We start from the raw sequence: 26,053 nt of genomic DNA, 5'->3' as shown, positions 1-26,053 counted from the left end.
ACAAAAATAATTTTAATACCAAATCAATAATATACCCTTTCATGTTTTGTTTTCTGCTCGGAGTTTCAATGCTTGGATTTAGATACTCATTATTTTCTGGTGATTAAGACAAAAGAATGCATTAGCAAAGGGAGTTTTAAATGTTCTTTGCTTAGATTTGGCTGCAACATTCTTCATTTTGATTTAAAGAAGAAAAATTCCATTTAATCTCCAACTTTTAAATTAATGTTAGATATATTTTATTAATAATTATTATTTTACCGTTTTATAAGAACACAAATTCTTTCAGCCTTATTTATTAGCTATTGAACATATAATTAAATAGAAGCAAAGAATCATTTAGGTTTTTTTACTTTTGGTTTATTTGACAATTTTTATTCAGTGACTGTCTTAGCCTGTTTAGGCTGCTATAACAAAATGCCACAAACTCTGGTGGCTTATAAACAACATAAATTTATTTCTCACAGTTCTGGAGGCTGGGATGTCCAAGATCAAAGTGCTGGCAGATTTGGTGTCTATGAGGGCCCACTTTTCTGGTTCATGGATGGCGCCTTTTCACTGTGCCCTCACATGGTTGAAGGGGAAATCAAGCTCCCTTGGGCCTATTCTATAAGGAAATTAATCCCGTTCATGAGATCTCCACCCTCATGACCTAATCACTTCCCAAAGGCCCCACCTCCTAATACCATCCCTTTAGGGGTTAGGATTTCAACATCTGAATTTTGGGAGAACAGAAACATCGAGACCACAGTATTTACACAGAAATAATGACCCTAAATAAACATTAGTGAGTGGGTATCTAGAGAGATTATCTGAAAGAATAGGTTTCAAGTTGACAAAATAAAGTAATGAGAGTGGGAATACTACTTAAATTCCATCATCTTCGCTTGCAGGGTGAGAGCTGAGAGTATGGAGAGATATATGTGACACTATTAGCTATTCAAAGTTCTAGGAAATAGATTCCTTTTGAAATTACCATCTGCATTGTCTCATCTCACTCTAAAATGATCTTTTATAAGTTATCATTTGCAATAAAACTGGCATGTATTAACACCACTTAAACACGTGTTACACAATTTTTATACTTACAGCTGGACTTTGTCAGGTATCATGCAATAGCCAAATATTTTTAAATAAAAAAATTATTTTTGTACTTTCATTAGAGTGGTTTTAGTGTTTAACTTCTATTTCATAGAATCGTTGATCAAAAACCATAAAAAACCTTAAGCAAAGTTTTGTCCTGAGTTTCTGCCTGTAATTGAGTAACTTAATAATAGCTTCATTTTGCGTATGTGTACGGTGACTCAGAGAAATTAACTTTCCCAGTGTCACTTACCTAGTAAATAATAAAAGGGTTACTAATAATCAGGCTTCTCAAAGTAAGACTTTTTCTGTTACACTGCATTGTCTCACTTGCTTAATGGTATTTTTTTACTATTCAAGTTCTTGTAGAAAGAAAAAGACAATTACTAATTTAATTAAATCCATTAATTAAATCTAATGCTGTATTGTGGTGGGGATAACTTCTAGACACTATCACATAAAACCCCCAAATCTCAGTTTCTTAACATAGAAAATAAAATATCTCTGTCTCACGTTATGGTCTACTGTGTGTTGGCCAGTTCTTTCTGTAAACTCACTGCCAAATGATGATTTAAAGATTCATACTCCTTCCATCTTTTGATGCTGCCTTCATGAGAACATGGCCTCTTAGTCACTGAGGAAATGTAAGAGACTATGTGGAACCTCATGCCTGGATCATTATGGAGCACCTTTAATTGATAGACATTCTTCCGTTGACCAAAACCTAATCTTATGGCCCCAACTGAACTGCAAGGGAGGCTTGTAAATGTTGCCTTCCTATGTGGCCAGGAAAAGGAGATGGAATTAGTGTGCATCTAGCCCATCTCTGCCGCAATCCACCTTTCTGGTCACCAAATATTCATGTCATGCTCTATTCACTAATAAAGGTATTATTACTCTTCAAGAGTGACAGCTCAAAATTCTTTCAGTCACTGGATTCAGCTCAAGTCAGTCATCTCTATCTAGTTAGTCATTTTCCTTGTCAAATGATCATGACAATAATGAGTCACCCATGAACAAATTATCTGCATTTTGCAACCCATTTCCAACATAAATCTAATATGAAAGAGAGGAATGGGAAGATAGAAACACAATAAACAGCTTGGAAAGAGAAAGAATCCATTATACATGGCCAACACAGGTGAAATCCTACTGGACAGATAGTATAAAGTCTGCCCAATCTGTAGATCAGAGAGGATCCTTGAATAGGCTCTGACCAGCTCCCTGGGATATCTTCCTTATCTGTAGTTATCTCTACCTTCTGGATATCCCTTCTTAGAGGTTTTAACCTTTCCATTATTCTCCTTGTCTACATTTGAAGTGCCCATTTAGGGCTGTATAGCCTTAAGTTATTGTTTTCTTGTTTGAGGGTGGGCACCATGGCTCATACCTGTAATACCAGCTCTTTGGGAGAACAAAGCAAGAGGATTACTTGAGCTCAGGAGTTCAAAACCAGCCTGGGCAACATAGCAAGACCCCATCTTTACAAAAAATAATTAAAAAAAAAATTAGCCAGGTGGGGTGGCACACACCTGTAGTCCCAGCTACTCAGGAGGTTGAGGCAGGAGGATCATTTGAGCCCAGGAGTTTGAAGTTACAGTAAGCTATATAATTGCACCACTGCATTCCAGCCTGGGTGACAAAGCAAAACCCTATTGTTAAATAAATAAATAAATAAATAAATAAATAAATAAATAAACATTTTTTTTTCCATTTGAGGAAGCTTAAGGGATAAGAGTTATTTTAAGTCTTCAATATTTAAGGGTCATATTTCTGGAATCATGGTATTTTAGTACTATAATTCTCTGAGATCTTACTAGAGTTGAAATCTATTTGCTTCCTAACAGTCCATGTGCCTGGGAATGTTTTTTGTTGGATGCCTTTAACTTCCTCTTCTCCCAATCTGTCTCATTGTGATACTGTCTTGAAAAATAGGTGGAAGGACCACATCCTTAACTTACTTGATCTTTGTCCAGAGATAGTTTATTCAGCTGAGAAATGTTATTGGGTACTGGCTCTCAATCATCTCATATTTTCCCTGAGTCTGTTTGCTCAACTGAAAATTTTTACTGGGCCTTTGCTGTTCAATGCCTTCATCAATGCCATATCCCACCATTTGGGCTTTAGAAGAAGCCAGCCATTTTGCTCAATAAGCCCTGAACACTTCTATATTCTCTTTATTTCTCCACATATCTGCTTTCGCATTAGCCAGTCATGTTTCTCTTTTAATACCTTGTCAAATGTAGCCAGTTATAGTTAACATACTTTATGAATGTTTTGTTTTCCAATCTATTTCAAGTGTTTCCAGCCCTGCAGACCCACTGTCTGCCTCTCAAGTTAATTCAAGGAGCAGTTTTGCCAAGAGTTTTGCAAGAATTCTATGCAGATAAATGGCTTTCTATAACACCTCTGAAATCAATTTTCTTGCTACCCATTGCCCAACCATTAAAGAAATGCTGTGTATTTTAGATTTTTGTCTTAATAGCACAAGCTTTGGCTACAAATTTCTATATTTGGATAGTATGCAATTTAGGGTATAGTCAGGAAAACAGAAACCACATCAAGCAATTTTAGCAGGAAGAATATAATATGAAAAAATATTAATCTGGTATTGGAAGACTAAAAGTCATAACAGTATACAAGTTTAATACCTGCAAGAACTAACCACCACCCATGCAGAAGAGTAACAAAGGGAGGAGGCTGAAGTTGCTAGAGCCTAATCTGTTGGAGCAGAGGGTCCTCAGGACTGTGTCCCGACCTTGCAGGAGGAGTGCTGCTCAGCTGATGAAGTACCTCAGGAGCTCAGAGGAGGGACCCTGTGGATTTGGGACCCACATTTCTGAAGGGGATGAACATCCTGGTTTTTGTATGTTTAGTGGGGGTGGAGGGGATGGTGCAATAAAGATAGTTCAGACAGTGTGAAAAAAAGCTTAGAAATTGGACCCAACGTCCACTGCTGACATAAAGAAGCATTGCAGGAATGACACTAAGAGAAACAGAGGATAAACAAGGAGAGGGCTTTCTCCTCCTGACTTCTAGTTGTCTTTAACACTAGCATTTTCAGAACTTAACCAAGAGGTTAATGGCAAAGAAGAAATCTGGTTTGAAGGCTCCCAGCCCCAGCATCTTGAGGTAGAACGTAGAAGGAATGGGTTTAGTGTGGAGAGGTAATAGCTTAGTAATCAGTATAGAAAATTAAGGATAAAAACCTGAACAAATAAACTCAGAAATTTCAAAGACTTCATCTGATAAAGGTTTGCCTTTGCTCCCGAGTCAGTCTGATACAGATAATTTGACTCTCCAAAAAAGAATACTGGGATCTCATGCTGCTACTCTATTTAAAAATATGGCCTCTAAGTTTATCAGAGAAGAGAAAGTGTGAGTAGGTGAGCATGGAGACATATGGTTGGGTTTAGAAGTGATATGCATCACTTTGACCCTTATATCACTGGCTGGAAACCAGTGACACAGACTAATGTATCTATAGGAATGATGAGACATACAGTCTTCCCGTTGAACCTGAATAGGGAAATTGAGACCATTTAGCCAGCCTCTATCACAAATGCATTCCTTCTTTTGGAAATAACCTATTTGTCCTATATTTCCATTTTATATACCCCAGCTATTATTATTACTCTTTTTCTGTCATCCAGGGCATTTATACCCCATGCAAAGATAATGAGGGTAATGATGATAGCTGATTATTGCATTCCAGGAAATTATCTAAGTATTTTACACATATTTTCATTTTCAATACTTACAATAATTCAGTCAGGTAGGTGTGATCATTATCCCCCATTTTATAGATAAAGAAACTGATGCATAGAGAAATTTATAAACCCGCACAAAGTGACTTAAGTAATAACTGGTGAAGTTGGGATTCCAACAGTTCAAGCAGTCTAAATCCAGAGGGCCACTCTATTGTGTCTCATGTTTGGGGGAAGAACAAAATCATTATTTGAATTGTACACATTTGGCTAAACACAAAGATTGTAAATAAGATAATAATTCATTATGGTGTGGCACAAAAACAAATAGGATCTTTCCTTTATAATCCAACATTACATGTGTCTGCTCGATTATTCTCTGCTGTACATTGACTGACTAAATGTGACCAGTTTCATAGCTGTTTTCACCATCACATTCTCAATAACCTGCCTGATGGAAAAGAATAGATTTTCCTTTTTGATCTATAAGGCAATTCACAGTACCCGCTTTTTAAATTCAGAAAATACTTATTGAGCTTAAAATCTTTCAAAATGAATGAGAACCTTGAGGGGTTTGGAACATTATGCTTATTAAGCAAATATCCTTACCCTTGTAACCTAAGAGAGGGGGAACGATCTCATCTGGTATGAGAGCGGAGAAGAAACCTCTCTTTTAAACTTACTGTAACACAGTTCTCCTTGTTAAAAGCAAAAACAAAAACATCTTATGCCGACTATACCCTTAAGCAATTTATTAAATCAAGTTAGAGTTTCAATATTAAATTTCAAATGGGAGCAAAGGACATTATAAGAATCAGAAATAAGAAGGTGAAAGATTTTATGAGGATTAGAGTGGAAAAAAAATCTATGGAAATCGAAAGAGGCAGATTAAAAAATGTCATTTTAGTGACTCCAGAGAAAATTACTCTACTGTAATCAATGATGATTCTTTTTGAGGTTATAAATAAACTATAGTTAGGAAGAGAAGAAGAAAAAGTGTCACTCCATGTGTTTGGTAGAGATAACTTGCCACTTCCAAACATACCTTCATCAGCTCAGAACACATTTTGTATCCTTCTGTATAATGGTCCAGGAGGAGGTACTTGCTGCTCTAGAAAAGACTGAAGAGGAGAAAGTAATAAGAAAACCTTCTAGGAAAAGAATGTAACACATATACATGAAACTCAAATAAAAAAAATTTGTAATCAGACATATATATATATATATATATATAAAACTTCAAAGCAATCTTTATTTCCATTATTTCTTTATGACTCACAAACCTACTGAGGTGCACACAATGCAGATTTGATTTAACTAGCCAAGTAGGTAAAGAAATAGAGGGATTGTTAAGAGTTTTGGTAATTCCCTCCAAATCATAAAGATCCAAGTGTCCTAGTTTCTAGGTTATTTATACACCACACCCATTATGAGAAATTGATACTGTTGTTTGCATGATACAAGTGAAAATAACTCAAAAAGGTCAAATACTAATAATTACCCCAATAGCAAGCAAGAAGGGAACACTGATCAACTTGGGTTCTGTCTAATATCAAATCCTCAGATTTTTCCAATTTGCTATAAACTATCTCTAGAAATAAGACATAATTTAGGATGGGCATGGTGGCTCATGCCTGTAATCCTAACACTCTCAGAGGCCAAGGTAGGAGGATCATTTGAGCTCAGGAATTCGAGACCAGCCTGAGCAAGAGCGAGACCCTATCTCTATTAAAAATAGACACTTTTACACTGCTGGTGGGACTGCAAATTAGTGCAACCTTTGTGGAAAAGAATTTGGAGATACCTATTAGGCATCTACCCAAAAGAGCACAAAACATTCTACGATAAGGACATCTGCACCCCAATGTTTATGGCAGCACAATTCACTATTGCAAGAATGTGGAAACAACCCAAGTGCCCGTCAATCCATGAGTGGATTATCAAAATTTGGTATATGTTCACAATGGAATATTACTCAATCATAAGAAATGACAGTGATCTAGCACCTCTTACACTTTCCTGGATTAAACTTAAGCCCATTATCCAAAGTGGGGCACCACAAGAGCAGCAGAACGGGATCCATTTGTATTCACCATCAAATTGGTACTAACTAATCAACACATAAATGCACATATCAGAACAACATCTATTGGATGCTGGGGAAAGGGGAGGGCGGCGGGAGGAGGAGGGAGGAGGGGAGGGGTATTTGTATACAGAAGGAGTGCAATGCGCACTACCCGAAGGATGGACATATTTGAAACACGGACTTCGGTAGGGGGGGAACCAAGGGAAGCACACGTAACCTAAACATCTGTACACCCATAATTTGCTGAAATAAAAAAAAAATAGACAGAAATTAGCTGGACAGCTAAAAATATATAGGAAAAATTAGCCAGGCATGGTGGCGCATGCCTGTAGTCCCAGCTAGTCGGGAGACTGAGGCAGGAGGATCGCTTGAGCCCAGGAGTTTGAGGTTGCTGTGAGCTAAGCTGATGCCATGGCACTCTAGCCCAGGCAACAGAGTAAGACTCTGTCTCAAAAAAAAGAAAAAAAAAAAAAAAGACATAATTTACTGATAATACATGCTTTATAAGTCAAATTTTCAACTACTGAACCAAATACCTTCTCGCACAGTCTCATAAGTATTTATTAATAAAACAAGCAGCTAAAAATATTCATGTTTAATTTTGTCATAATCTTTTTTTCATAATAGAACAGTTGAGTTAAAAATTAAAGTTCCATACTTATTAAACTTATGAAAAATCAGGAATGAAATTTATGTGCTTGTATTTTGACATTTAGAAGTATGTAAGTAGATTGTACGTTTTAATTGACGAATCTTATGATTGTGAGTTTTTTTATTGTTCTTCTTGTTATTCATAGGCTATTCTATTGTTTCCTTTGTTTTATGCTAAACCAGCCCATTGGGTATTTGTGTAATATGGAAGAAAGCAGTCCCTAAACTTGAGATTTTTTTTTCTAGAATCCCATTCTTCATGGTTTAATGAACATTGCCATTCCCTGGATATCATGTAAAAAACAATCTGGGTTTCACTCGGTTCATGCTCTTTACTCAAGCTGTTTATGCATTCCACAAATTTTATTAAGTTCTTATTATGTTCCTTCAGCAGAGAGCATGAAGTGAGTGAAAGTGATATTTTTTTTTTTGCTTATAAAGCTCCATTAAGTGCAATATCTCATATATTAAATTCCTTCTGCCTATTAGAAATGCCATATGCCTTGAAATATGGAAGAACTAATCTTAAAGATCAGTTTCTATGACCAAAATACATAGTAAAAGTTTTAGAAACTAGAATAATCACTTTAAAAATTACGTTGTGTTGTAATAAGATTCTGCCTTCAGTAAAAATCTAATATATAGCTAATGGTTTTCCCAATGTTTATGACAATGAAACATAAAGTTGTCCTTACAAAGAAATCACATTTACCAGTTAATATTTACCATAGATCTCCTCATTCTTTCCAATTATTCCCATTTCTACTCTTAGTCTATTACAATGCTAAAGGAAATCACACAACCACCTATACCGAATGGACCAATATTGCCCCACAAACATAAAACATAGCTTCTCTTGTAAAACAAAAAAAATAAATAAATAGAAAGAGGAGGCCGAGTATATTAAATTTCTCAGTAGACCTATTGACTTATTTTCCATAGGCTTCCTCTTATTTCTTTTGGTCTCTGAGCAAGTGGGCCAGTTGTTTATTTTGCAGTGGTCTTTATGCTTTATGCGTTCTGAAAATAATTGAAATCAGGGCAATAGAGTTTTCAGGGGTTTCTTTCATCATTTTTTTTCCTTCTTTTAGTTCTTTCTTACTTGATCACATATCAATTACTGTTTCCAATCACTATGGCAAGGCCTTTACTAAGTATTGTCAAAGGCAATGAATCAAATCCAAATTTTTATTAGAATAGCTATCAAAAACAAATGAGGGAAAGTAAGCAAAAGACATGATGTCTTTTAAGAGCTTTGATTTTTTTAAGACAGTAAAATCATTAAAAATGTACCCCAATGGTTGTTATGGAAACAGATTGAATTGAAGAATACAAAGGGGAGACGGATGCTTCAAGCATCACACCATGAGGAAAAATTACATTAGCAGTGGGTGCAGCTTAAAGTATTGTATTAACTTCAATTGTATAGTTACTGAACAATGTCAAAACATGATTATTCACAATAGTAATAATTGATCTAAAATGCTCCTTACATGAAGAACTCTTTTCCTGTAAGGAATAAAGTCATTCGATTATGTTCACAGCTGTTTTTTATCAAAATATGTCATGTCTATCTGCTTAATTTAGATATAAACTAAATTGTGAGCTCCTCAGAAAGATGTTTAATTCTTATTAGTTGTTTAATTCTGCTATCTGTGTGGTGTTTAGAACACATTGGTTTTTAAATATCATAATTTCATTATCCATACAGGAGCGATGGGCAGAGTTGTATACATATATCCAAATCAGAGAGGCCCCGTGTGTGTGTGGAATTGAGGTGCATTTTTCTCCCCATTCACACAGACAACACAGATGGCTGATGTCTTTTTTGTGCTTGATTTTGTAGGACTGTTGTGCTTTATAAAAAAAGGAGAAGGCAGGACAAATTGACCTGATATTTGTTGAGTCCTCTTGGTTTTGCCTCAGAATAAAAACTGTAACTGGAAATAAGTGGAACCTGTCAGAATAGAACTGAAGAATCCAGAGGTATTTCTGTGCAACAATCTTCTTATTCAAAAGACAAATGGGATAGATAAACTGGAGTTCTCATATAAATTTCTACCTCAAAGCGTAACAATTAATAATATAATAGTATTTTAATGCATATTCTATGCCAAAGAATTTAGACATGTATCTCAAAACTTCATGATAACTCTGAAAGTATATATTGCTGTTCTTCTTATATGGACAGGAAAACAAATGTCCAAAAATATTAGAAAAGTGGTAGAGTAGGATCCAGAGCCCTAAATCTTTCCAGTCCCCTGTGCTGCTTCATGGAAAATACTTTGTTCATGTAAATATCTGACAGTTACGTGATAAAGCATGATGGTGTTTAACCTGGCACATCAACCCTACTGATTGTCCATCTGCAACACACAAGCTTCTTAAGTCCCTTATCCACCAACACTGCAGATTGCACAGCCCAGTGAGCGAATTGTTTGGTATCCAGTGTTGTGCATCATTAACTTGCATTCTGGAGCTCCAGAACTGTCTGTGATCATGGAACAACGTAGGGGTAAATGAATCACGGAGAAAATAAATGACTCAATATATTCTCATTCAGAAATATTTCAATCACAGTCATCACTCACTTTAGAAAATATCTTCAATTTATTCCCTAACCACTCTTTATTGAGAGTTAGTTATGTGCCAAACACTATACTATGCAACGAATATGCAGTATTTAAAAGAAGAGACACAGTCCTTATCCTCAGCAATCTGATGAAGAAAACAAATGATTGAATAGGTTGAGTAAGATGGGAAGTAAACAGAGGGTGTTAGAAGAGTTAGGTGGGGACCTAACCTAGCTGTGGTGTGTGGGGGTGTCCAAATGTTCCCTAGAGACCAGTAAAGTTGGTGATATACAGGGGGTGGTGATAAGGAGAGGAGAGTAAGTTATATTCTTTGATTTTAGATAAGCTATTATGTAAACATTAAAAATCTGTACTTATTCTGTTTATTTTAAATATTACCCCTTTGGTGGAATTAAGTAAACAGAACCATCTTCAGGAATTGTGTTAGAGAAATACACTTAACTAATACAAGATTTTATTTTCTACAGGCAGTGGAATTAACCAGATATTTTGCATAATTTATTCAGTTTTAATATTCAATATGTAGTCTCATATAAGTAGCCTGTAGCAACACTCGTAATTATTTAGTGGCCACATGAAGGTGGGTTCCATTGACAAAACAATGTGTCTTCTCAGTGAACAGTGAAGAGGATTCATGTGACAAAATACATTCTTTGAGAATGAAACAAGTACATGTCAGTGTATTTGTATTTGCTCACTTGACAAAACACAGAGTGGAAAAGTTATACAGTAAAAGCTAATATTGCTAAAATTTGTTGAATGCATGCTATGTGCCATGAACACCTGACATGTTAACAACTCGTTTAATTCTCACTACAACATTATAAGAAATGTACAAAATACCCATTTTGTAAAGGAAAGAGGTTAAGTAATTTCTCAAAGTTTACCCCACTAGTAAGAGTGCTCTAAGACACTCTTCCATGCTGCAAAGAATATGCTCAGGAAAAGGTAAAAATATTGACTTTATTAAAAATAAGTTTAATTTAGATTCATATTTAATTCTGGTTAAAAACTTATTATCAACACATAATATTCTCTAATGTGTGTGTGTGTGTTTTAGAAATATATAATTCTCAAGACAGACCTCTAATTTAGATATTATGCTCCTCATTTCACAGATAGGAAACTTAGGTTTGGTTAAATATCTTGCCCAAGGTTACTCAACAGGATTTGGTAGATATGTAGATCTGATAGGGCTGGCTGAGTATCCTCATGAATACTAATAATTATCCACTACATTTTTGGAGGATGGGGTAAGGTTGTTTAATTCTCTTATCTAGGCTTAATTTATTTTAACTTTTTAGCACAATGTCATCCAGCACAATGTTCAACATTTGAAGCAAATTACTTAGGTTAAATGCTAAAAGCCACCTGTTGGTTGATGGCCCGTTGAATTATTTTTATAAAGCCATAGTAATTGTCAACTGTAATTATTAGGCAAAATAGTCCGTGAGTACAGCTTTATAATTCCACGTTCAGAAACCAGCTACTCAAATGCTAATATGGGAACTTACACACCTGGTTTCTATGTGTTTGATGCAGCCTACAGGAATAAAATTTAATTTAACATTCCCGTAATTCTTTAAACATAAAAAATGAAATAGCTTTCACACTGCAGTCACCAAGTTGTCAATTTTCACAGACACATTGTCATACCAACCAAATTTTATTACACATATTGCGATGAGACTGCAAACAAAAATTGGTTGTCTTGTTTTCATGGGTTGAGTAATTTTACCTGTGGAAATTAGACCAACTACCACTATTCAACGGACATAACATTGCTGATGTTGTTATTGCCTCTCACTATGTGGGAAGAAATGTAAAAATTAGTAGAGCTGTGTGCATAACTATATTAGCAAAGCCTGGAACCATATCATTAACTATATATTCTGTAATTTCTTATGATTAGGCTCCACTGCCACTGGATTGTATTAATTCCTCAAAAAAAAAAAAACAGAATTCATTTTTAGAGCCGTTTTTTACGTTCATAGCAATATTGATCAGAAGGTACAGAAATTTCCTGCATATCCCTAGCCCATTCACAGGCATAGTCTCCTCAATTATCAACATCCCCCACCAGAGTGGCACATTCGTTATACTTGATGAACCTACGTTGACACATCATTATCACTCCAAATTTTGTAGTTTATATCAGGGTTAACTGTTGGTGGTGTATATTTTATGGGTTTGGATAAGTGTATAATGACATGTTTCCATCATGATAGTATCATACAGAGTAGTTTCATGCCCCTAAAAATCCTCTGCACTATTCATTCCTCCCTCACCCCAGCCGCTGTGTATTAATTCTTTTACAGAGACATACTTAAATTGAAAGACATTTAATAGAACACATTCTTTTACCTAGTGTTAATGCAATGTTTTCTGATCTTTGGATTACTATAATACTGGAGTTTGCTATACAAAATAAATGTAATGCAAAGTTTTTTTAAAAAGCCACACTGCTTATTCATAAATAAATGCTTTCTTCACAGATTTATTGAGGTATATTTGACAAATAAAAATTGTATATATGTATTTATGGTGTACAATGTGATGTTTTGATACGCATTTACATTGTAAATTGATTACCATAATTATTAATTAATTAACATACCCATTACTCACATAGTTATAACTGTGTGTGTGTGTGTGTGGTGAAAGCATACATTGCAGCATTATTAACTATTGCCATCATGCTGTACATGAGACTTACCAATTACTCACCCAGCAAAACTGAATCTTTGAACCTTTGATCAACATCTCCCCATCGCCTCCACTTCCCAGTCCCTGGCAACCACTATTCTACTCCCTGCTTTTATTAGTGCAACATTTTAGTTTCCATTTAAGTGAGATTATGCTTCTATTCAAAGACAACGAGGTATTTTCTTCTAATTAGATTCGAAGTATTAAGATTTCTCTCAAATTATCTGCCATTCGCTTGACACTTTCCTTTCTACACAAATGCCTGTCTCCCTTTCATAAAGATGGATTGAAAACATTCCCCTTTCCTTCTTGAGATCCCAAAGAAAGAATTATATAAAAATGTATAAAGATTTCAACAAACGTTAAAAATGTGGAAAGCGGAATTGATTTCATTTCCATATCAGTTTTGATATTTTTCTAGAACTATTTCTGTGTCATCAAAATGATTAGATTGTCAAATTTATTAGCATAAATTTGTCATATTATTCTTTTAACGCCTATATGATGTCATCTTTTCCTTTCAGATATGGATGTTTTTGCCTACTCTCTTTTTTGTGATATTTCTTGCTAGTTATGATCAATATTTTCCAAAGAACAAACATCAAGCTTTTTCAATTTTCTCCATTGTACATTTGATTTTTTTCTTTACAGCTCAATTGAGATATATTTTACATACCATTAAGTCGGTCCATTTAAAGTGTACAATTCAATGGTTTTAATATATTTTGAGAGTTGTGCAACTATCAATATAATCTAATTTTAGAACATTTTCAGCATCCCCAAAAGAAACTTGTATCCATTAGCAGTCACTCACCAGCCCTTCTTCCACCCCCACCCATTGGTTGTCTCCTCCAACTAGGCAACTACTAATCTACTTCTCCTCTATAGATTTCCCTATTCTGAACATCTCATATAAACAGAATCATACAATATGTAGTGTTTTGTGAATGACTTCTTTTACTTAGAATGTTTTTGAGGTTCACGTGTGTTGTAGTATGTATCAGTACTTCATTTTATTGCTAATAATATTGCATTGTATGAATAATCCACATTTTATTATCTGTTCATCAGTTGTTTGGGGTTGTTTTCACTTCTTAACTATTATGAATAATGCTGGTATGAATATTCAAATGCAAGTTTTATATGAACATACGTTTTAATTTTCTTGGTTAGATAGTTACGAGTAGAATTGATTCATCTTAGAGTAATTATGTTTAACAATTTATGGAACTGCCAGAATGTTTTCCATAGCGGCTATACCATTTTAAATTCCCATTAGGAATGTATGAGAGTTTCAATTTCTCTACATTCTTTTCAACACTTGATATTGTCTGTCTTTTCTTATTAGAGCCATCCTTATGAAATAAGGTGGTATCTCATTATGATTTTGATTTTGATTTCCCTCCTGACTAATGATAGTGAGCATCTTTTCATGTGTTTATCAGCCATCCGTATACAGTCTTTTGAAAACCGTCTATTCAACTGTCTTTTGATTACTGAGTTGTCAGAGTGCTTTTTGTATTCCTGATACAAATACCCTATTAGATAAAAAATTCACAAGTATTTTATCCCAGTTTGTGGGTTGTCTTTTCACTTTATTGATGATGTCATTTAAAGCACAAAAGTTTTTCAACTTGATGATATCCAACGTATCAGTCTTCTCTTTTATATTTAATAGCTGGTGCTGTTAGTGTTGGATCTATGAAATTACTGACTTACCAAAGATTACAGAGATTTACTCCTGTGTTTTCTACCAAGAGGTTTATGGTTTTAACTCTCACATTTAGGTCTATGATACATGTGGAGTTAATTTTTGTGCATGGTGTGAAGCAGGGATCCAAATTCATTCTTTTCCATACAATCCAGTGGTCCTGGCACCATCTGCCACTAACTAGAAATATTCAATTCAATTGTCTTGGCCCTCGTACATTTGTTTTTCATTATTTTGTTCTTTTGATTTATTATTTTGCTTGTAGTCTCCTTGAGTTCAATTTGGTGTTTATTATACAGTTTCTTGAGAAAGAGACTTAGATTACTTGTTTTCTAATATAGTCTTCCCTCTGTATCCACGGGTTCTATATCTATGTGTTTAACAAACCACAAATCCAAAATAGTAGAAAAAAATTTTATCTACGCTGAACATGTACAGCCTTTTTTCTTGTCATTATTCCCTAAACAATGCAGTATAACAACTATTTATATAGCATTTGCATTGTATTAGTTATAATAAGTAATCTAAAGATGATTTAAAGTATACAGGAGGATATGCATAAGTTATATGCAAATACTGTGACATTTTATAGCAGAGACTTGAGCATCTGCAAATTTTGGTATCTGCAGAAGGTCCTGGAACCAATCCCTCCTGGATATTGAAGGTTGACTGTGTATGCATTTTAAGACTAATTTTCCATCTAAGTGTAGCTTTATATATATCGCCAGTATAAGAAATACATAATCTACAGTTTTTTAATTATCATTTGATTCCAAATAGTTTAGCACTTTCATGGAGAGTTTTTAAACCCATATTAGAAGTATATTTCTTAGCTTTTAAACTTTGAAGAATTTTTCTAATTATCATTTTTTTATTGATTTTAATCCTTTAAAATTTGTTAAGATTGTTATATGTCTCATAAAACGGTAATTTTGGTCAATTTTCCATGTGTACCTGAAAAGAATGTGCGTTTTACAGCTTTCAGGTACAGTGTTTTTATTTTAATTATGTTTTTGAAATCATGTATCCTTACTGGTTTGTTTGTTTGTTCGTTCTAGCAGTTGTAGAGGGGTTTGTTAATATCTTTCACTGTAATTGTAAATTTATCTTTTTAATTTTGTCAATTTGTTTTTTATATTTTGAAGCTGTTATTACTTGCATAAAATTTTATTTATATCTTCCTTGTGTACTATTTTATTATTATAAAATGCTCTTCTTTATTAACAATTATGCTTCTTTCCTTAAAATCTATTTTGATATTAATTTAGCTATGTCAACTTTCTTTTTGTTAATTTTTGTTTGTAACATATTTTTTACATTGTTAATACCTTCATTTTTCTCTGTCATTATAGTTAACCTGTATCTCTTATATGCAGCTTATAATCAATTGTACTTTTAAGATTTACACTGAAAAATTTGCTTATCAGTTGAGTTTAATATGATCACTTTTGATATTGGTGTTTCAGTCTACTATCTTACTTTTTTTGTATGCCAATTGCTTCTTTGGTCTGATTACCTCCATTTAAACATACCTGTGCAACTTTCTACTTGTGTGACCATGGACAAGTTAGGCTCAGAATGTATGAATGACTTCACCAACTCTAATAGCACTGAGTTTACAATTCGGCCCTTCTGGTTCCTAATGCTGCTTTTAATTGGATCCATGAAAATGGTATTTTTCATTCTGAATCTATTAATATCACCACCTAGTGGTGTGTCTTTAATTAGGCATTTAACTTCCTTGTGACTGTAAGCATATGATAATTGTCTTATATTTATAATTATGGTGTTTTTAATTTTCCCAAAAAAAATACATTTTCATTGCTCCAATACAGTCCTATAGTATATACAGAGCAATTATTAAAATCTACATTAGAATGGCTTTTGCTTCAACTTGGTCCCCTAAAATTAGACCTCCTCAAATTTTTCTCCTGTGAGTAAAATTCTCCAAATTTTACTCTGTGAAGTTTCCAGGGAGCTAATTCACATGAGATCAGAAATAATTCTCTCAGATTGTTTTGTTATAGCCCTATTGTCAAGCAGCCTCAGTGCCTTTTGCTGCCAACGGCCCACTTGCTGTTTATTGGGGGCACATGCTAAAGACTGCGGCTTCTACTACTCTGTCAGCTTTGGCCAAGGGAACCCTTCTCTTTCCTTGTCTTTGTCTATTTTATCAAAGGTGAAACTTCATTGCTCATAGCAGAAAAACCAGGATGATCTTTTAACAAGCCCTGAAGTACAGGGTAAAGAGTAAATTTGTATCAGAAAAAAAATTACATCTACCACGTAGAGATGTATCTGAAGATGGGTCCTTATAAAGCCAGCTTCTTCCAATGACATGGAAACTTATCACTGGAAACATTCCAGAGGGCTTCACACTAATTCCTGGCATTAGAAAAAGAAATACATATTTTGCTCAATCTTGCCTAAGACCAAATGCTGCCCATCACCAGCCTAGATCAGGAGAAACTGTGCTAAGCTAAGTCTAGCTCACTTTTACTTTGCTTCCAAGGGACCCTTTGTTATACTATTTTACCCATTTACAGACGGAGAACTGAATTGAAGATATTTCAAGTAAATTTCTCTTTGTCCCTAAACCAGGTAATAATAAAAAGAATATTTTTCTAATTATAATATATTAAATCTTTGTATAAATAATTTATACTTTTGTAAAATACATGTCAAATTCTCAAGTTTTATACACACACACACACATACACATCTCTATATAGATGTACATTGCCAAAATCTGTATATGAGTTACATTACTCATCTGTCTGCCTGTCTAGATAGATTTCTGACTTTGGGATTTTAAGAGCCCCAAATGTGGTCTTACCTGTTCCTATATATTTACTATAAATGATGATAGGAATACTATCCCAGTGATTATAATGGAATTTATTTCCTAGGAATATAATTAATATAAATATTTATATGCATCTATAATAACATATAATAACAATAATATGTTGACCTAATAATATAGGTCAACATATCCAAAAAGCTGTGCTGATCTGAATATATGCCTATGAGGACAAGGTATAACTATAGAGGGATTGACTTAAGATCCCATACGTGAAAAACAGTTTTATTTTCTCATAACACTTTATAGAGACTGCATAAACATAATAAATTATGCATGTTTTATTTCAGTTATAAATATCATGAAAAGTATTTGGAAGGACAAAGAGTACTCTGTATAATTTCTTAATTAGTAAGGTTATCTGGCAAGTTTTTATCAGGGACGCAATTCCTGCTACTGTTCTTGTAAAGTTACAACTTTGAAGTACGTAAAACAAGGTTATTGTTTAAATGCTTTTATTTCTGTGTCAAACATGAAATTAGCTCACGTGCTGATTTACAAGTACAATTTTTTTGGTTTGTTTTATTCTTGGTAAAGAACATATTGTCTCTTTCTCCTTGAAAACAAAGGAGTGCAGTACAAAACCATGTTGCAACTGCATTTTAAAAAATATAACAAGACAACATATAAAATGGCTTATGTTTATGGCCTTTTGCTTGTCAGATGGCTGGAAATGAAGACAGGATTCTCAATTGTCCCTGTTGCTCATTTGTGGACATGGACCTGCTGATGAAATTGTGGTTCACTGTGTTCTCCTTTCTTCTAATTGCCTCAGAAAAGCTTTGATTGATGTTACACAAGGGTATGCACAATAAACTGAAACACATTATTCCACAGTAATTGTTCCCATTTCCATTGTAATCTCTGAATTACATCCACTTTGTTCAGTTGTCTTCCTAAATAAAATGGCACACTCCACACCACGTTACTCCTATTTTTCTTTCTTTCTCTTTTTTATACAAAAGTATCCCAATGCACCCACTCCAAGGCAAAACCAATAAATAATATATTGGATCCAACTTTAAACTGAGCTATGCGAAAGAAACCAAATCTAATTTTTCAAGTTTTGGAGTTTTTACTAGGCCTGTCTAGTTTTGCCAGATGAGTTATAGTAACAGTCAAAACCAACTTACTTTGTCATGCCACTCTCACATTGCTCACTTTATACTCCTGTCAATTACATGTGTTGCGGAGGACAGATACTATTACCTCCATTATACAAACAGTAGAAGCTTGAGTCTTAAGAGATTTTTTTCAGGGTTAGACAACTCATAGGAAAAAGACCACCACTGATCATGTAAGCCCAGCTTTTTAGATTGCTGAGTCCTAATTTGCTCTTTACACCTATGAATCTGTACCCATTCGATATCTCTATGCAAAGCACCATAATTGATCTACTTTCCCAAATTAGAAAGTACATCACTTTCTGTTATGTACCTCCAACCCTTAGCCATTCTTATCAAATCTGCTTCAGATGTCTTTTCAGTTTGACTTCATTTCAGTCCATGCCTTCATCATAATGGCCTGCTAATTTGTCTTTCTATTTCCAAGTTTTATGGATTCTAATCAGTTTTTTTTTTGTTTTTTTGAGACAGAGTCTTGCTCTGTTGCCAGGGCTAGAGTGCCGTGGCGTCAGCCTAGCTCACAGCAACCTCAAACTCCTGGACTCAAGCGATCCTTCTGCCTAAGCCTCCCAAGTAGCTGGGACTACAGGCATGCACCACCATGCCCGGCTAATTTTATATATATATATATATATATATATATATATATATATATATATATATATTTTTTTTTTTTTAGTTGTCCAGCTAATTTCTTTCTATTTTTTAGTAGAGACGGGGTCTCGCTCTTGCTCAGGCTGGTCTCGAACTCCCGACCTTGAGCTATCCACCCTCCTCGGCCTCCCAGAGTGCTAGGATTACAGGCCTGAGCCACCACGCCCGGCCTCTAATCTATTTAGAGCTTTGCTTGAGAGCGTTCTTTCAAACATGTAAATGGAACCCAGTGCTCTAAAACCATTAGTGGCTCAGCTCTGTCTATGACACCAACCCTAAGCTTGCTAGTGTGGTGTATGAATGAGGATCTTCACAGACAAGATGTGTATCATTAGTTATGAATCCCTTAAGTATTTTAAGCTCTGGCACATCAAAGAATTGCCGCTTACACTGCAAAAATGACCATGGAAATTCTGAATACTGGCTGGCTAGCTCCTCTGGACCCTTTTCTATTATCTTCAAATGTTGTCATAAATTACCTTTTCTTTTTCCTGAAACTTTTGATTTGGCAGTTTGGCTTTTTATTTTTCCTTTACTATTGCTTGGATCTGGATGTAGTAAATAGCCCAACCTTAGACTTTAGACTTGTTATAACCTGACGATTCCTTTGAGTGTAATGCCTGGAACATTCTTAGTTCTAGGAAGGGAAAATTCAGTTGAGAGCCACCTGGCCCCTTTTCCTTTTGTCAGTCAGGGTTCCATGCAGGAAATAGAAATTCCTCTAGGAAGTCAGTCAAGAAGGGAATTTAGTCATTGGAAGGGCAGTAAAAGTTTAAGGCCTGAGCTTCTTAGAAAAAAACCTCCCAGAACTATGCACCTTAACCCACCAAGGAAAGTACTAAGTCTGAGCTCATTCCTGGGACCATGCTTGGAGCAAGAGCCCCCACTTACATCATCACTACTGACTCTCAACGTCCACAAGACTAGACAGCAGATGCTTTAGTGCTGCTGCTGTGGAATTTTACGTTTTTACAGCCTGATTCCCAGCAGCAACTGCCACACAAGCAACAGAAAGATGGCCTCATCTCGACTTTCCTAGATCTCAGGAGAGCGTGTAATTAATGGGACGTAATTTGCATGTAGAACCCCAGCTACAAGGAAATCTATGAAAAGCAGCTGTTAGCTTTCTGCGTCCCGAAGGAGGAAGGAATAGAGGTTGAGTAGCCACCCCGGCACTCTCAGTGTCTTTCGAACTCCACTCCTGCGCTGCTCCTCTGAGAGCCACAACATTTTTTCCCTCTACTCTCTGAGTTTTCTTTTTTCAAGTAGAGAATTTCTTCCTTTAGTCCAACTTTGTATATCAATATACCATGATCGCACCATAATTTATATATAAATGTATATTTATAAAATTATATATAAAATATATGTAATTTATATATTTATATGATAATATATATTTAATATGTATTTAAAGGAAAGCAGCAAAAAGAGATGAAATATGCACAGGTAATCTATAAAAATTTTAAGTTTACTAAGTGTTGTTTGATCTAGTCTGCATGTATCCTCCAAACAGTAAAGAAGATAAAAAGCTAAAGCTAAATAGGTGAATCCCATTCCAGGAATACTGAAACATTTTGAGTTAAGCTTTTGGAAGCTTTAAGTAAATTGTTTATAACAATTTACCCACAAAATCCTGACATTTCAGCATTGCTCCAGGCTATGCACAGTGTGTTTTAGAAACAAACCCCAAAACTGGACTGGCCTGATACAATCTATCTGCTATTTGAAAAATTGGTTTCAAAACTTAGGAAGCCAGGCAAGGCCAAGTTATCAACCTATTTTCTGGGAAAGGTGAGAGGCTTATCTCCTGGGTACAGTGGGGCCACGTGTCCAGTTGTTTACACACAAACATAGCTGTTCACATTCTCTTCAGTACAGACCTATGAGGAAAAAAGTAAATTAATAATATACATTTGCATTGCCAAAAGTAGTGCCGGGAGAAGCAGTGTCTACAAATGGAAGTTTGCTATTTTAATGTGGATGCATATGTGATCCAGTCCAGGGAAGGCAGTCTCCACAACTGTCTTCCCTTTACTCTGGGCCTGGTGAACTTCTCCAGAAAGCCAGAGAACAGGCCACTCTGTGATGCTGCAAGAGCAGTAATGAGGTTTGACAACTCCTGAATTTTGAAGTTTCTTACTCTGTGAGTGACTTAAATTGCATATATGAAAATTTGTAAGTAAAAAAGGAGAGTCACTAATATGCTCTTGGTACAGGGTGTCTATAATAGGTGCTATGAGATGATAGTCAAGCATCTGGAATTTGAGTTTTTATGTTAACTAAAACAGGTCCTGTAGTCTTTCTGTGTCTCTATATTGCAGAATAGGGATGGGAACGTTCTCATCATCCAATCATTTTCGAGATATGGTGGTGTTCCCCAAACCGTTTTGAGCCTTTCTGAGTAAAATAAGTTCTTAGGAAATGCAGAGCATGTAAGCACTGAGTGGCAAAGTGTGCATCTAATGGTCACAAACAAGCTGAGGAAAGACGTGTCTTTATTTTGAGCACTCTTTCCTCTTGCCCTTTGGGTGTAAGGAGCCCCGCTGCGATGTCCATCACCCCTGACCTGACAGGGTTGGGTCAGCGGCTCAGCCGGGCTGGCCTGGTGCCCTTCCCTAACTCCTCGCCCCCGTGCGCCCCTCCTGCGCCTGCACGCTCACTTGAAGAGAGCCACCTGAGCAGGGCTGGAGGCCTGTGCTTCTGTCCTTCAGTCCAAGGTACAGGTACATCTATCTAGACTCTGTCAAGAACCTACTGAGACTGTGTCTGCTTTCATTTAACAGGAAAATCAAATTGTGAAAGTTCTAAGTGTTTCTAATTAATATATCATCAAAAATTATCTAGAACCCATAACACCTGATTTTTTTGATGATTTTCTCCTAACATACAACACAGCCAGAATATCCAATGTTCAGGGTTGAGGAAGAAATTTAAATGGTGTTTTGTTGTCCACAATGAGTTGCTTTACCAACCAACATAGTTTCTTTTTAAGTTGTTTTGAAGCTCTGTGTGTATGTGAGTATAAAACTTGAATACATATTTTTCCTATTTTTTAATGTGAATGCACCCTTATTTTTTCCTCTTTTGACATCATTGTTACTTGCCTTCCAAAAAGAATTCTAAGCACATCAATGAATGTGTTTTTACTTTAGTTTCTCAAAGGTATCTATTTTAGTCCCTTGAATGTGCCTCTATTCAACTACATTATTTGGAAGTCATGTGCATAGAAGAAAGATAACCACAGAACAAAAGCCCATAATGACTGACGCATTAGGTTTTATTGAAAAATGAGAAAAGAAGTCATAATGGTAAAAACAGATTATGAAAATCAGTTGAATATGAAGACTCAGTTGTTTCTCATGCTTCAATTCCTTCTCCTAGTATCATTCAAGAAGCTTCTATTACAATGAGAGCAAGTATTAATATAAGGAAACAAGAAACATTTTAAAAGTAAACCAAAAACATAAGTGTTCTTTTGAGATGGACATCAGAATCACCAAGGAGATGATGACGATGACGATGATGATAATGATGTGTGTGTGTGTGTGTGTGTGTGTGTGTGTTTGCTGGGGGGTAGGATACCCATACTTGTGCCTCATTTTAAATCCACTGAATCGGCATCTGTAGCACGGAGTCTATGAACACACTTACACTGGAACCTGACTTTTGTTTAGATTTGTGCTTCCTTACCTGTATTGGTTTAAAAGTTGCCAGTCAAGAAAAAGAATATTCTTATTTTCATTGGCATCATGTCTAATTGCATAGTCTCTTCCACTCCAATTTTGAAAAATTACAAAATAAGTTTCATTTTTTAGGCATAATGTACAAAGAATTAACAATATTATCTGTAATATACAAAGTGTCCTTGGAGTATATCCAGGATTAACTTCATTGGCCATAATGAGTGGAAAGGATTTTTTCCATTCAGCCATGTCTTACTGAATGCTAACCATGTGGCAGGCACTGGGCTCAGCAGAGGGGCAGTCTGCTTTTATTGACATGAAGCCGCCTGCCTTAACAGACCTTTCAGTCAAACAGGAAACATTCCATTCAATGTCAGAAATAATTTGCTGCTATTTTGATGAACTTATCTATTCACCAAATTTATATATCATATCCATTGAAATAGAAATTGAATTTAGCTATTCAAAGAAATTATTTGACCTAGGTTTTTATTTTTATAATTTAAGTGATTAGAATAATCTCCTAGAAAATTGTGGCATGTGCTGTAATCCCTGAAATGGCTGGTTCTCTTTCCCTAAGACTCTCCTAATCCAATGGAGAAAAAATCAGTATATTGGTCAAAAATCTGGTGATTGAAAGACAACTAAAACATTCATAAAGCATCAATATGAGAGGTTTATAAGTAAAGTTCTGAACCACTACAAATCTTATTTTCAGCCTAAGATAAAAGGAGGCATTTTAAGATGTTTTTATTACTGATTTTGTATCTTCTATATACATAAGGAACATGGTTTATATAATCTTAGATTGTAGAACAATATTATATAGTCATTAACTGTGTAGAGATAAGTTTAAGAAAACCAAAAACTTAACAGTTTTTCTTTGTGGAAATTGTGGAAAATATCTCAATATTGTTATTCTGAAGTCAGCTTTATTGATATTATTTCTTTGTTGTACCTCCTTTGATCATATTGTTATTTCTTCTGGGGACAACCCTATATACTTCCTGGCCCCTCCCAGAATTATTCATGCATATACAGAGCTAAGCATAAATGTTTTATCTTTATAACAGCCTTCTATCACTTGAAAGTAAGTCCTTCCTTATTTTCTGTGCTTCAAAACCTGTTGTTTCCTTATAGCATTTATCATATTTTCTAATTACTTAAATAATATATGTATTTATTTTTATTTTGTCTGTTTCCCCTATGCACTCTAGGAAGCAGGGTGTATGTTGCTTTTGCTAAACATTGTAGCCTAGGACCTATTACATCATATGTTTAGAACCTATATGAATATTTATTAAGTTAATAAATACCAATTGAATATTCTGCAGTGAAATAAAACCTATGTTCATGTGCAGCTTTAGGTCATTCAAATTAGTAACAGTATGAATTCAGGAGTTACTATAAAAAGTAAAATTTTAAAAGAATTAATTGTGCTTATGTTTTGTGCATTTTCTTCCTAAACCAAAGAGAGAAGAAATGTTTTGTTCATGCTTGCTGGACACTTAAACTCTCCAAAGATATCCTTATAACTGTTGGATCTATAATGGGCAAGTAAATTGCCAATGTCAGATTACACTAAAAATTATAAAATACACTACAAAAATTTTTAAATACTAGATAATAATTGAAATAGATTAAACTAGGTAAATTAATAGATATAAATTAACTAGACAATAAAATATTTCATTAGTTACTTTTAACAACTTTAAAAATAATGTTATTTGCCAACTAGTCCATTTATCAGTATTTTGTGTCTATAAGTTTCATGACAAATCAAAGGTCTGATGGCATTTGATACATTGGATGGGCTCCAAGCATAATATTTCCTATCCTCATTCACTTAACGAAAAATGGATTACTTATGTGTTGTATGACAGTAGCCAATTCACTCCCATGTTCTTCACTGAGGGATGTGGGGTTATGGAAGAACACATTCAATGGATGGCCATACATAATTAGCTTTGATCAAGCCCGCATTCATGTAGGAAGAGGTAAAAGATGAATTTCTAATACTGATCCATGTTGTCATTTCACCAAAATTCCAAAATGGAATAAACATATCTTAAGAAAAAAAATTTTGGTGAGAAATAATTAATTAAAATGATCGATAATTGTGTAAATATAAAAAGCTGTGTAGGCAGTTACGAGTATATTCGTTCAAGGTTTTTTGATTGAAATAGTTTGTAAGTTGGGAAATAAAAAATTGTGTTCAAAGATAATTTATTAATTTAACAGTAAAATTCTTTACAAGTAAGAAGTGTTATATAAATGAACAATACGGCACTGTCTTGAGAGTTATACTTCCAGGTTAAATTAACAACTGCTCTCTATGAGGAAAGAAAGTGTCAGCCACTTGACACCTAACTTAGGACAGTTTCTCATTTTAGCAATCATGCAGTTTAGTCCCTAATGTGAACGTATTTATAATTCAACACTGACTCCACATGATGATCTGGTGGGATGATTGAAAAGGAAAAAGTGCTAGATCCATATAGCAGAGACCTTGGTTGTGAGAGTTCCTGAGCAGGAAAAATAAGAGGTCAAAGAAGCAGAGAAAGAGAATACACAATGTCATCGCCCAAAGGGAAAGACAGGTCTGAGTGGAAAAATAACCCTTTCCTCCAAAAAAAGACATATAAATATAAATGAAATACATTTAAAAAATGTTATTGTGTTAAGAACACAAAATATGAGATCTACCATTTTAATAGATTTTTAAAAACACAATACATTATTGTTATCTCTAGGCACAATGTTGTACATCAGGATGAAGTGGTAAAGAGTGTGATATATACATACAATGGGATATTATTCAGCCTTACAAGAAAAGAAGGAAATCCTGCCACATGAAACAACATGGATGAACATGAAGGACATTATGCTAAGTGAAATAAGCTAGTCAGAGAAAAACAAATACTGTGTGATCTCCCTTATATGAGGAATCAAAAATAGTCAGACTCATAGAAGCGGAAAATAGAAAAGTGTTGCCAGGGCCTGGGAGGAGCTATTTTAAAACCTAATTTAAGAAGAACCCTAAAGCAATCGCCACAACAACAAAAATAAAGAAGTGGGATCTAATCAAATTAAAAAGCTTCTGCCAAGGAAACTATCATCAGCCCACAGAATGGGAAAAAATATTTGCTCTCTACTCATCTGATAAAGGGGTGATAACCAGAATCTAT

At 34.8% G+C, this 26,053-nt stretch overlaps 1 protein-coding gene across 1 annotated transcript in view; it reads left to right on the top strand.

The window, feature by feature from the left end:
• The window catches only part of MARCH1 (membrane-associated ring finger (C3HC4) 1, E3 ubiquitin protein ligase), a 306,701-nt gene that overhangs the window by 547 nt on the left and 280,101 nt on the right, over positions 1–26,053 (top strand). The gene's annotated exons all lie outside the window — the stretch shown is intronic.

This window comes from Propithecus coquereli, unplaced genomic scaffold, assembly GCF_000956105.1.
Source record: "Propithecus coquereli isolate 6110/MARCELLA unplaced genomic scaffold, Pcoq_1.0 Scaffold240, whole genome shotgun sequence".
NCBI classification, from domain to species: Eukaryota; Metazoa; Chordata; class Mammalia; order Primates; family Indriidae; genus Propithecus; species Propithecus coquereli.
This window is presented reverse-complemented; position numbering and strand designations above follow the sequence as displayed.